This window comes from Patagioenas fasciata, chromosome 3, assembly GCF_037038585.1.
Source record: "Patagioenas fasciata isolate bPatFas1 chromosome 3, bPatFas1.hap1, whole genome shotgun sequence".
In the NCBI taxonomy this organism is placed as follows: Eukaryota; Metazoa; Chordata; class Aves; order Columbiformes; family Columbidae; genus Patagioenas; species Patagioenas fasciata.
In genome coordinates this window covers 30,459,414-30,470,300 of record NC_092522.1, presented here as the reverse complement: position 1 = coordinate 30,470,300, position 10,887 = coordinate 30,459,414, and positions in this window count along the sequence as shown.

Sequence of the window (10,887 nt, the reverse complement as noted above, 5' to 3'; positions counted from 1 at the left end):
ACTAAGTAAAAAACGTAATTTAATGAAACAACACAAATATCATGAAAACAACACTAAGGTGAGATTTAAAGGTTTTGTTTCTCGGGGTGTTTTTTTTTCAGCCACTTTATCCTGAGTGAGTGTATTGTAGACTTATGCTTCACCTTGTATTGAAACAAGCAGAAGCTTAGAAGAGTCGTCTAGTAGCGGATGGAATCAATGCTATGAGCATGTGCCAGTTTTGGTTATTCTGGACATTTTTAAAAGTCTGTAATCTCATAGCTTGCTCGAGAATGTTCAAGCCCAACTATTTTTAAAACAAGAAAAAACAAACAAACACACAAGGCTACTTTGAACTGACACTTTAAACGTTTTCCAGGGTCCCAGCAAATGGGTACCATTCATCCACAAGTAATTCAAGCCTCAAATTTGAGGCCAGGGGAAAGTAAGTTTAAATCAGTCCCCAGGGTGCAAATTTTTGCAGCTTTCACTTTTCTTCCTCAATGATAGGATACCCTTCATTATACCTGTTAAGTCAAAGGGAAGGCACCTTTTGCATATGCTGCATCTCTCCACACATACTCTCATAGCTGGAGGACTCTGTTCCAAGACACTAAGTTGAGAAAAGACACGGAAAGGGTTTGCTGTGGTGCGTGGCTTCTTGTAAGGGAACAGAGCATCATCGTGAGCTTATCTGCAGCTGCCAGATAAATTCAGCTAAAGGGAAAGAAACCAGAGGGAGTGAGCCCCAAAGCCCCTGCACAAACTATCGCAGACGTCTCAGCCTCTCAGCTACGAGCCAGGCACCACGTTGATTTTTAACTCAGCTGTGCAAAACCTCTGCTTCTCCACAATGTAGCTGGGAGAGTTTTCTCAGCAGGTCCCTTCCACCCAGCTGGTGGTCGGTCTTCCAACGAAGCCATGTTTGCAGCTGCCTAATCATTGCACAGCCCATTGGTTTTCATTCTTAACCACTTGTGCGCTTGCCCCAGCAGCACTCGGCTCCTCTGGCTCTTGTGCAAACGAATAAGCACCTCCTTCTAGGATGGACAGACCAGTTTGCAGCGGGACAGGTAGGGACGTGTCCGTACCTCAAGCTGTAGTCTACATGTTGGTGGCCAGGCTGTTTCAGGCCATCTGAACGCGAGGCTGGATTTTGACAGGTATTTGTGGCATCCTTTCACTTTTTCAAAGCTGGCCAAAGCTTTTACCTTTAGTTACAATAATGAATTAAAAAGTTAACTCTGTTCTCTCGTGCGTAAGACTGACTAGAGCAAGGGCAACTACTGTAAAAGCCAACTTGCCATTCACCACAGCCTATCGTCCCTCTTGCTTTGCTGGGGGACACTCCGCGTGGCAGAACTGCACAAACCAGAGCAACTCCTTCCTTCTCAGTGAGACATCGCTACGACTGGCTGCCCTGACCAGCTGGTCCACGAGAGAAGAACAGGATTGTGGATGGCACATATTGATCAGAGAAGCGGTTTTTGGAGGAGTCACGTATGGATAAGGAGCTTCATTACAAGGATTAATTACAGTTTTTCCTTGTGAGGCTTCAGTGTGCTGTGACCTATACCAGTCACTTGATTAGACATCTGTTATTTCAAAGAGATGTAGATTTATTACTGCCCTAGAATTCTGGCTTAGGCCACTGCTTTAGACAGGACTCTCCAATTATTTGTGGTTTCTTTTTTTTTTTCTGCCTCTTGCTAGAGTGACATAAGAAATTGTCAAATTATTCTTTCAACACCACATTGGAGAAGCCAGTTCCCAGTGCAAGGGTCTCATGGTATTAGACAGGTGGAGAGACCATCTGAGACAGGTTTATGGAGAATAGTACTGGAATTGGGGTTTTGTACAAATAAGAACAAATAGTGTATATGTTGAAGCTGTCTCAAATAAAGCCTATTGGTTAATGAAGATCTTTGTAACATCTCATGATCACTACAAGATTGTAATATGACTGCTTTGTAAAATATTACATGTAATATATCATTCGTCCAATCTTACATACTTTCTTGTGACATTGCAAATGCTGTTCTAGATGAAGATATCTCTGCTCCCTGCAAATGTAAATTTAGGTATTAAAAATTATATTGCAAGTAAAGACCTCTTTAAAGAACATGTTTAAATATATACCATTTAATACAGATTTCTTTAATTTGCATTGCTGCTGACTTTTTGCTTCTGAATTCATTTTTTGGATCCGTTTTATGCGTTCCTATAGGTGGGGAGCTTTCCCCCCCCCTATGTAATGCTCATGTGTGTAGCTAAGCTCAAGATGTGCAACAGACTCTGAAATCACTTCCCTCTTACTAGAAACAGAATTTCCTGGACCATTTTAGTAGTATCCTCTTGTAGTACATAGGAATTAAAACAGCTTCACAGGCCTTAACTTCTAGGCGTGCTAATCAGGTGAAACCACTGGCATCCTCAGGATCTTTGACAATAAGCTAAACTGAGTTTATAACTTTTTTTCCCCCTGCTTAAATCTAACTTGCAACAGACATTGAAAAGAAAGGATTGTTGTTATTTTAAATTTAAGTCTAAAGCTCACATAGTTGAATCTGCCCTCAGAAATCCAGAGCTGTGCCCTGATTTTCAAACTAATAAACTTCAGAAGGATGTGAGCTTAATTCATACAAACCAGGCCACTTCTTTTTAGGTACCTCCATATGGATTACCGGCTTAAATATAAGTACCCAGATCCGAGAGCCAGCCCAAAACCTTGAAGTGCAAACTTTTAAGAAATATCATTTATTTTTTAAAATAAATGACCAAAAAAGAAATGCAGTATTTTACTGCTGGCATTTATTTGAAGGGACACAGAACATTCACTGAAGTGCTTTAAAGGCGGAAATATAAACAGCTTCCTTAAAGCTATTAATTCCTAAGTAGCCTTAATACAATTGATAAGATTAGCCTCCATGCATTACATGAGCTTGAACATTTTATCGTACCAGACAAATGCATGTGCACAGCTTAGCAAAGAGCATGGGAATGCTATATTGGGCTCGCAGGCACCCTGTGCTTCCAGCTCATGATCAGGGAAGATTTTCAAGGCTGATGTAAAGGAAAAGGGATTCCAGCAAAACAATTACTTATTTTCACCTGGCTTGTTTGTTTTGTAAAAAAGCCAAACGCTGCTCTTGACATAATCAACATAAAATGGGGACGGACCACAAATGCTTATTCAAAAAAAAAAAAAAAATAAAGAGCATTATTAGAGATTAGTTAATTAAGAGATAAGGCCAGAAAAATAGAATGGTGCCATGTGATAACAGCCCCCTGTGGGGAGATGAAGGCTTAGGCAAATTTATTTCTGGTAACAGGGATGCAGCTATCGCAGTGAAATCTGAAGTAATGCGTACATGAAATCTTTCCTTCTTGTTTTATTTTAATTGTATCAGACCTGTAGTGTTCAGTGACTGACTGAAACAGTAAAACACCTCTCTCAAAGCACCTACATTTGCTGATCCTCTGTAATTTTACAGGTAATACTGAATTTTGATCCAAAGCACATTTGTGAGGTGGGAAAGCTGGAGGAAACCCCGGCCTGGAGCTCAGTTTTGTGGGCACGACCTCTGCAGCACCGTTCCCTGGGGAGCGCACCCCCGTTTCACAGCCCCCCTTGGCATGGTGCCGGAGCAGGGGCTGAGCACGGCACACGTCTCACATCCCACCAGCCCCTTCTAAAGCAACACACAGAACAAGTCTTGCCCGATTAACCTGTTTCTGCTAAAAACGAGCACCGTCCATAAACATGAGCCAACTATTAAGCTCATTATGAGGTGCATTTCCATAGTTCCTGCGCAATTCCAGTTTTTCCAGAGCAAAGGGTGGTGCTGGCATCAGAGGTACCAGGCAAACCCAGCAAAATGAGCACCAAAGGGCAGGTCTGCAGCTTGTCCTCTGATGGTGTCACACCCCTTCACCAGGCAAACAAGCCTCCACGCATTTTACATCATGTTCCCAGGCAAAACAGGGTCAAGCACGGCAAATCAGAAACGAGGAGACTCGGGAAGGTAAGGTACGACAACAGCTGTGGGGGATGATGGAAGGAGGACACTAAAGCAGTAAGTCTGAGGCGCAGAATTCCCCTGATAGTCTTGTTAAGAGGGTGAAAATAAAGCTTAATTCTTGAAAGAAAAAACCAAACCCATAGCAGTCACTTTGAAACATGCGACCATACAGAATTTCACAGCACGTGCAAACTGGAAGGAGGTCGCTCGCTGTGTTCGTCTGCTCCAAGGCACGCACAGTCCCCATATGCAAAGCTTTCCTCTTCACCTCCCCAGCCATCCAAGTGACCTGTCCAGGGGCGGCGCAACTCCGCCCCACACAAGCATCTTTTCAAATGGGCGTCTGCTTCCCCATTTACACGTGTTTTCTCTGACAAAAATAACAGAGCAAGGTTAAAGATGAAAAAAACCCACAGTTGGAAAATACAAATAAGGACAAGGTGAATTCACAAGTTTATATGAATGAATCTTTAATTAATTATATACATTAATCAAGAGCAGAAGGAACATCGATTCTGTAACGTTGCTGTAGGCAAATTTTAAGTAAATGATGACAGCATTTTTTGGTTTCACCCCAGAATTTTAAATTTAATTAGGACCTAAAATTTAAATTTATTCTGTACCTACGTTCTTTTTTAAATTTTAAGAGTACTTCAGACTATTCTCGAGATTAGGTAACATTAAAATGGATTAAATTAATTTCAGGAAGCATTTTGTTCAGGAGGACACTTACAATAGTATGTCTAGACTTCAAATAATTACTACCGCAGCACATCCCTGACTCCGGTGGGACAAAATGACTTTCTGTCCCCTCCCCTCTTTGCAAGTTGGCGCTCAACTGGGAGCGCTGCTCATGCAGGTAACGCATCTCCAGCGCCACATACCCTCCTCTGACATTTCACAGCCAGGTCTCTGTCACTGGTGAACACTTGCAAGTGGATCCTGAAGCTCTGAGAGCAGGAATCAGCCCCACCCTCCTTTCACTGCCATCAACGAGGGGCTTCCCACCCCGTGTTACACCCCAGGGCAACAAAGCAGCCACGTTGGTTCTTGGGTTTGATTTCTTAGACAGATGCGACACCTTTGAACAGCTGCATAACTTTCATTCCACATCTGCTCAAACACTTGAAATGTTATATTTAAACATCTCACATACGCTGGTAGTAACGGCAGTCACCTGTGAGCCTCCCAGTTGGACACTCTGTGCTTCTGCATGCTCCACGTGCCACACATGTTGCTATCACAGAGCATTCACCTCTCCATTGGAAAACCAAAACCAAAACCAAAACCAACCAAAAACATCAAAACCAAACCAACCAACCAACCAACAGAACGAAACAACCAAACAAAAAAAACCTCCACCACTCAAAATTCCTTATTTTCAGCTTCATGCTGTTCCAGCTGACAGCAGAGACAGGGGAGCTTAAAGCTTACATTGTGAAGCAGTACACAGAAAAAGAACATGTAACACAAAGTTCTTTGCTTCAGAGTTCATGCCACGTTCTGAGATTTCAGCTACAAGAGCACTTCATGAATTACCAAAGCTTGACATCAAAAGATTTATAATACACAGATGAAGTGCCTGACAACTTCAATAGATGCTGAACAATTATTCCAGATTTTCTTTTTCTTCTTCTTCTTCTGGTGTACTTGGTGCCTAATTGCACATTTGTTCCAAAAGACTCTGATGCAATCATTGCAAGAAAACACAGGCTCTTTGGAGGTGCCTTTATGGGGAGCAAACATTACTTCTTTAATGCAGGCATCTGAATTACATCAGTGAACACATTGCTGAGCTTCTCGCCTTTGTTATTTTTATATAACCTTTTCTCCAATTGATTAACACACTTTAGCATCCTCCACACTTGGAGCACTGTAAGTACAGAAATGAGTTCCACACATCAATCCTCAAATGCATGGTTGATTTAAGATGAAGACCTTGGTTTTATAAGTCACCAAAACACCTTGCAGGGGTCTGCACAGGTGCCATCAGTAACCTGAGCTTGGCTGTCCCACCTGCCCAGGGCTGACAGGCTGGTCCGGCTTTCCTGGAGAACTTAACCACCTCCGAGCTCATGCTCGGAAAGAGACTGTGAAAATATATATTCACAAGCTGAGGAGAAAGTAACACTTATTGCTGTCATGGAAACAAAGATCAGTACTTGTCATTTCTTAGCTCCTACACCTGGTACACTGTGAAACTCATACTGGCCCCCTCTTCTTTTTTTATCCAAGAGAAGTGTTTGACAAATCTCTCCATGAAGACAAAGATACAACATTTGGACATCTAATGTTTGCGTGCCAAGAGAGGGGGGAAAGGTGGCAGAAGAACGGGAAAAAATAGAGGGTAAAAATGCAACAGCCTCAAGAAAAAAAATATGCAAACCAGTTTTTACATTCGGAACAAAAATTTGTAGAAGAAATGTTAAAACTGCTACAAAGGAAGTATGAATAGAAACGTACATGTATGAAACTGCAGAATAAATGTGAGCAAGCCTTTAAAGAGCAGCATGAGTAGAGAAACAGGGATGTGACTGAAAGCAATAAAGCTGGTAAACGCTGAGAAATGTGCTGTTTACACCTGGCCTGGGAAGCCTGAACCCCAAATGGCCACAGCACTGCTGAGTTCTCTGAAGCAGACCTGCACTTTGGTCACAAGAGGGAGAAAACGAGGTTCTAGTGTGTCACCTGTGCCATGCCTCCTCCTGGTGTTATATTCCAGCTGAGACACCCCAAAACAAGAAAGAAGAGACAACGGGCAGTCTTACCTGAGATTTAGGAAGGGGGAAGTAGGATACTGAGGTGAAACACGACACCACAGTTACTGCTGAATACCTGTGGATATAAAACACCTTTCCAAAAGCCACCTGCCAACCAAGCGTCACGCTGAGGGGGACTCAGCAGCCACTGCTCCTGTCCCCTGTAGCACGTAGTCCTGGCCAGACCCCTTGGACACACACATCTCGATGTCTGTGGGTGGGAGTGTGCAGGTGGATACGGTGAACTTCGAAAGTTAAATAAAATAAAAACATCTTCTCCTTCCATAGAGCCTCAAGCTGAAGCAAGAGGATGTTTTAGTACAAGGCTACCACCTATCACAACCAACATTCAACCAATTCTTAGGGCCAGCTGGTTACGAGATGTACTGAACAGCAGCAAAACACTCCCTACATAATCAGAAGGGTGCAACACGCACCCAAGGTGTCACATTCACAGGGCCCTGCTTTGTAAACATCTGAACTATTTTACTGTAGCTTATGTTCCTGTATCAGCCTGTAGCTTGTTTAACAAAATAGGTATTGATTAACACAAGGTAGAAATAATATTATTGACAAAACTAGCAGTTGCTTAAAAGTCACACCTGAATTAGCAATCGGACACCGAGCTGACTCTCGCAGAAAAGAACCAGGAATCGCTCCTTCTCCTGACCATTTTTAGCCTTGGAATAAAATAAAGAGAATAATGAACCCATTCTCTCTCTTAATGGGAAGAGCTGTCTAACAGCACAGCTCTGTGGAACTTCCAGTCAGGCCTTTTAGGGCTTTCCAGTGGACAAACTCCCAGCGCCTGCTCTGGTGGCCAGCACTGGCAGGACAAGAGCCTCAGTCGGTCCCCAACCACCCCCCTGACATGGGGTTCTTCACTAATTTCCACAACAGCAAGCCCCCATGGGCACTGCTGGCTGGCAGCAAGGAGAGGCAGGCGGCTCCAGCTCTTGGGCTTGTCTCCAGGCTCTCGCCGCAGTCCCAGCAGCCAACCCTACTTAGTTACTGCAGGCTCATAGTAATGCCCTTCCACCAGATGGTTCCCCAAACTGAGAAATGACACTGCAACAAGGTGAAGCCACTTCCTGGTAACTCGAAGTTACCAGCAACTGGAGATGAAGGTGTGCTATACACACATGCATGACTTCCATCAGGCAGTAAACAACAGAGACTCTTTGGCCCCAGAAATACCTGTTCACAAGCAACCTTTCTGTGTGCCTGTCCCCATGCTGTGACACTGAGGAGATGCTGAAGCTGTACTTCACAGTCTGAAGCAGTTACCCAGGGAAAGCAGACAGTCAGAAGGTGACATGTTAGCTATGAACAAAGAGGTGGGGTTAGCAGGCTCCCAGGCTTTGTTCTCAAGCATCTGGAAGCATTCCTGCAGAAGGCAAGCCTTGGGAATAACTGCATCCAGTGTTGTTCCCATGAAGTCTCCAACCTTCTCCATGTTGGGTCAAGTAGGACTCTGGGACACTCCCAATAAGGAGCTAAGGAACTGAACAGCTAATGGTAGAGAAGTGGATGCCTCCCTAAAAAAAAAAGCTTTCCTTTAACACCAAAAGATCCACAGAAGCCCCACAAAGATCAGCCCAGTATCTCTTGCTGTCATCAGAGATGGCCTCCCCATCCTGGTCACACGCAAAATCACTTGAACAGTGGGTTAGTTAAAAGGCCTCTTTTGCTTCTTAGTAACTTGCTGTAAAATCACTTTCTCTGTAGAGCAGATGTCTTTTACTTTTAAAAAGCTCTCACTACAATTTCGGAGAACATCCTCATAACCAATTTGAGGAGATGTGGACTCAAAAGACTGCAAGGTGGACAGAAATCTGGATGGATTTTCAGGCTCAGAGGGTGGCAATGAACAGCTGGAAACAAACCAGTTACAAGTGGCATTCCCCAGGAGCTCTTACTCCAGCCATAATTGTTTAATACTGTCATATTTGACTCGATAATCAAAAATTTCAACAGTGGGATGGAACTACAGAGTCGCAGCTTCTTGCCAAAGGCACTTCCTAGAAAGGAGGAGAGAAGCAGAGCCCAGGGCAGAAGGGATGCAGATTGCAAACTGGTGTTCCCTACAGGACTCTGCTGTGAAGCCATTCGAGATGCAACTCCCCATGTGCAATTTAATCTTCCAGGAAGAAACACAGTTGGGATTTTGTGCTGAAGGTACCTGTACACTAGGTCAAGCTTCTCCTCTACACATTCAGGTCATAAAGAAAATCATCACAATGATGAAGCTTCTAAACAAAACACCAAGTACATTAGGCATAAGATGAAATTCACTTAAATGAGATGCCAGGGCTGGAGTGTGAGAGCTGGTAGGACTCCATGTCAAACATGAAAGCACAGAACAGGGGCTGTGCGGCTGCGCTTGCCATGTCTGCTGTCCCAGTAACTGCATATTGCAGGAACACATGGAAGCCTTCAGCCCAGGTTGTTCCCAATGCCAGAGTGGGAAATGAGGCACACATTTTACAGTCACCAGCATGAAGACTAGCTTGAGGGACACAGAAGGAGGCTGTGGGGAATTGGGGGAGAACTGAAGATATAAATAGGCTGAGAATCCATGAGCACTCCCTCTCAGACAACAAATACTCAATAATATTACAGATGAGAGAGCTGTATAGAACACTGGCTCTTGGGACATCAGAAGGCATCAGTTTTTGGCCCCTCATCATAAGAAGGGCATTAAGGTACTAGAGAGAGCTCAGAAGAGAGTGATGAGGCTGGTGAGGGGTCTGAAGCACAAGTCTGATGAGGAACAGCTGAGGGAACTGGGGCTGTTCAGCCTGGAGAAAAGGAGGCTGAGGGGAGACCTTATCGCTGTCTGCAACTGCCTGAAAGGAGGTTGTAGCATGGAGGGGGTTGGTCTCTTCTCCTGAGTAATAAGTGATAAGACAAGAGGAAATGGGCTCAAGTTGCACCAGGGGAGGTTCAGATTGGATATGAGGAAAAAATTCTTCAGGGAAAGGGTTGTGAAGCAGTGGAACAGGCTGCCCAGGGAAATGGTGGAGTCACCATCCCTGGAGGGGTTTAAAAGGCATTCAGATGAGGTTCTTAGGGACATGGTTTAGTGCTAGAGTTAGGTTATGGTTGGACTTGGTGATCCTGAGAGTCTCTTCCAGCCAGAATGATTCTGTGCTTCTATCTGGGGTTATCTTGGTTATGTACTTCCACCAAGTAAGAAAGAGCCACCTATGGAAGACTAGGGAGAGTACAAAGTGTGGTCTTGAAGTATGAATAGAGTAAAAAACATTAGTGATGTGAACCTCAACCCTCATCCCTCTATAAAACACAATTTACAATCCTTTAAAAAGATGATTAGACTTTCTGGTAGAGGTCGAAAAAGGTTTAGCTGACTGAAGCAAATTACACTAATAATATAATCATCTTACATCTATAGCCAGGGAATTGCAGATGTTGCACATCCAGGTATTTGTTAGCTTGTGATTAACAAGGTGACACACTTGAAGGAACAAGCTCAGCAAAATTCTAAAAACATTTTAAAAGTACTTATTTAATGTCAACATCCAAAGCATTTGCTTAATGCCTTCAGTTTTGTTTTGTATTCTGTTGTGATGGCTTCAGGTTTGTGGATTTGTGTGGTGGTTTTGTTTGTTTTATTTTCTCTCTCCCTCCAACCACATAGATTGTACATTCTAGATTGTACACATAATCCACAAATATTAAAGGTATAGCCAATTTATTATCCCTGATACTGAAACAATGTTATATATAAATATTTCTACATCAATATAAATACATGCAAAATCAACGAGAAAATAGAAGTCTTGAGTAAAGAGTGACTAAACTTGCAAAAAGATAAATTGTGTACTTTGCAATTATTCGTGGTCATAATTTTGCCAACCTATTCAACCCTCGCAGTCTTCAACTGTGATCCCTGAGTGGAGGCAGGGGCGGGGAAATCATACTTGCTGTTAATGTTTTGCTTTGCACAGAGAACTCTGGCAGTATCATCAATTATCTTTCCAATGTTATACAATGTTATACTTCAGGAAAAGAGTTCTGCAATGTAGTTACACATTATCTGAAACCATGGCACACATCTTAAGCAGCAAGATTCTCTGCAAATTAATAGTAATGTCACCAAAAAA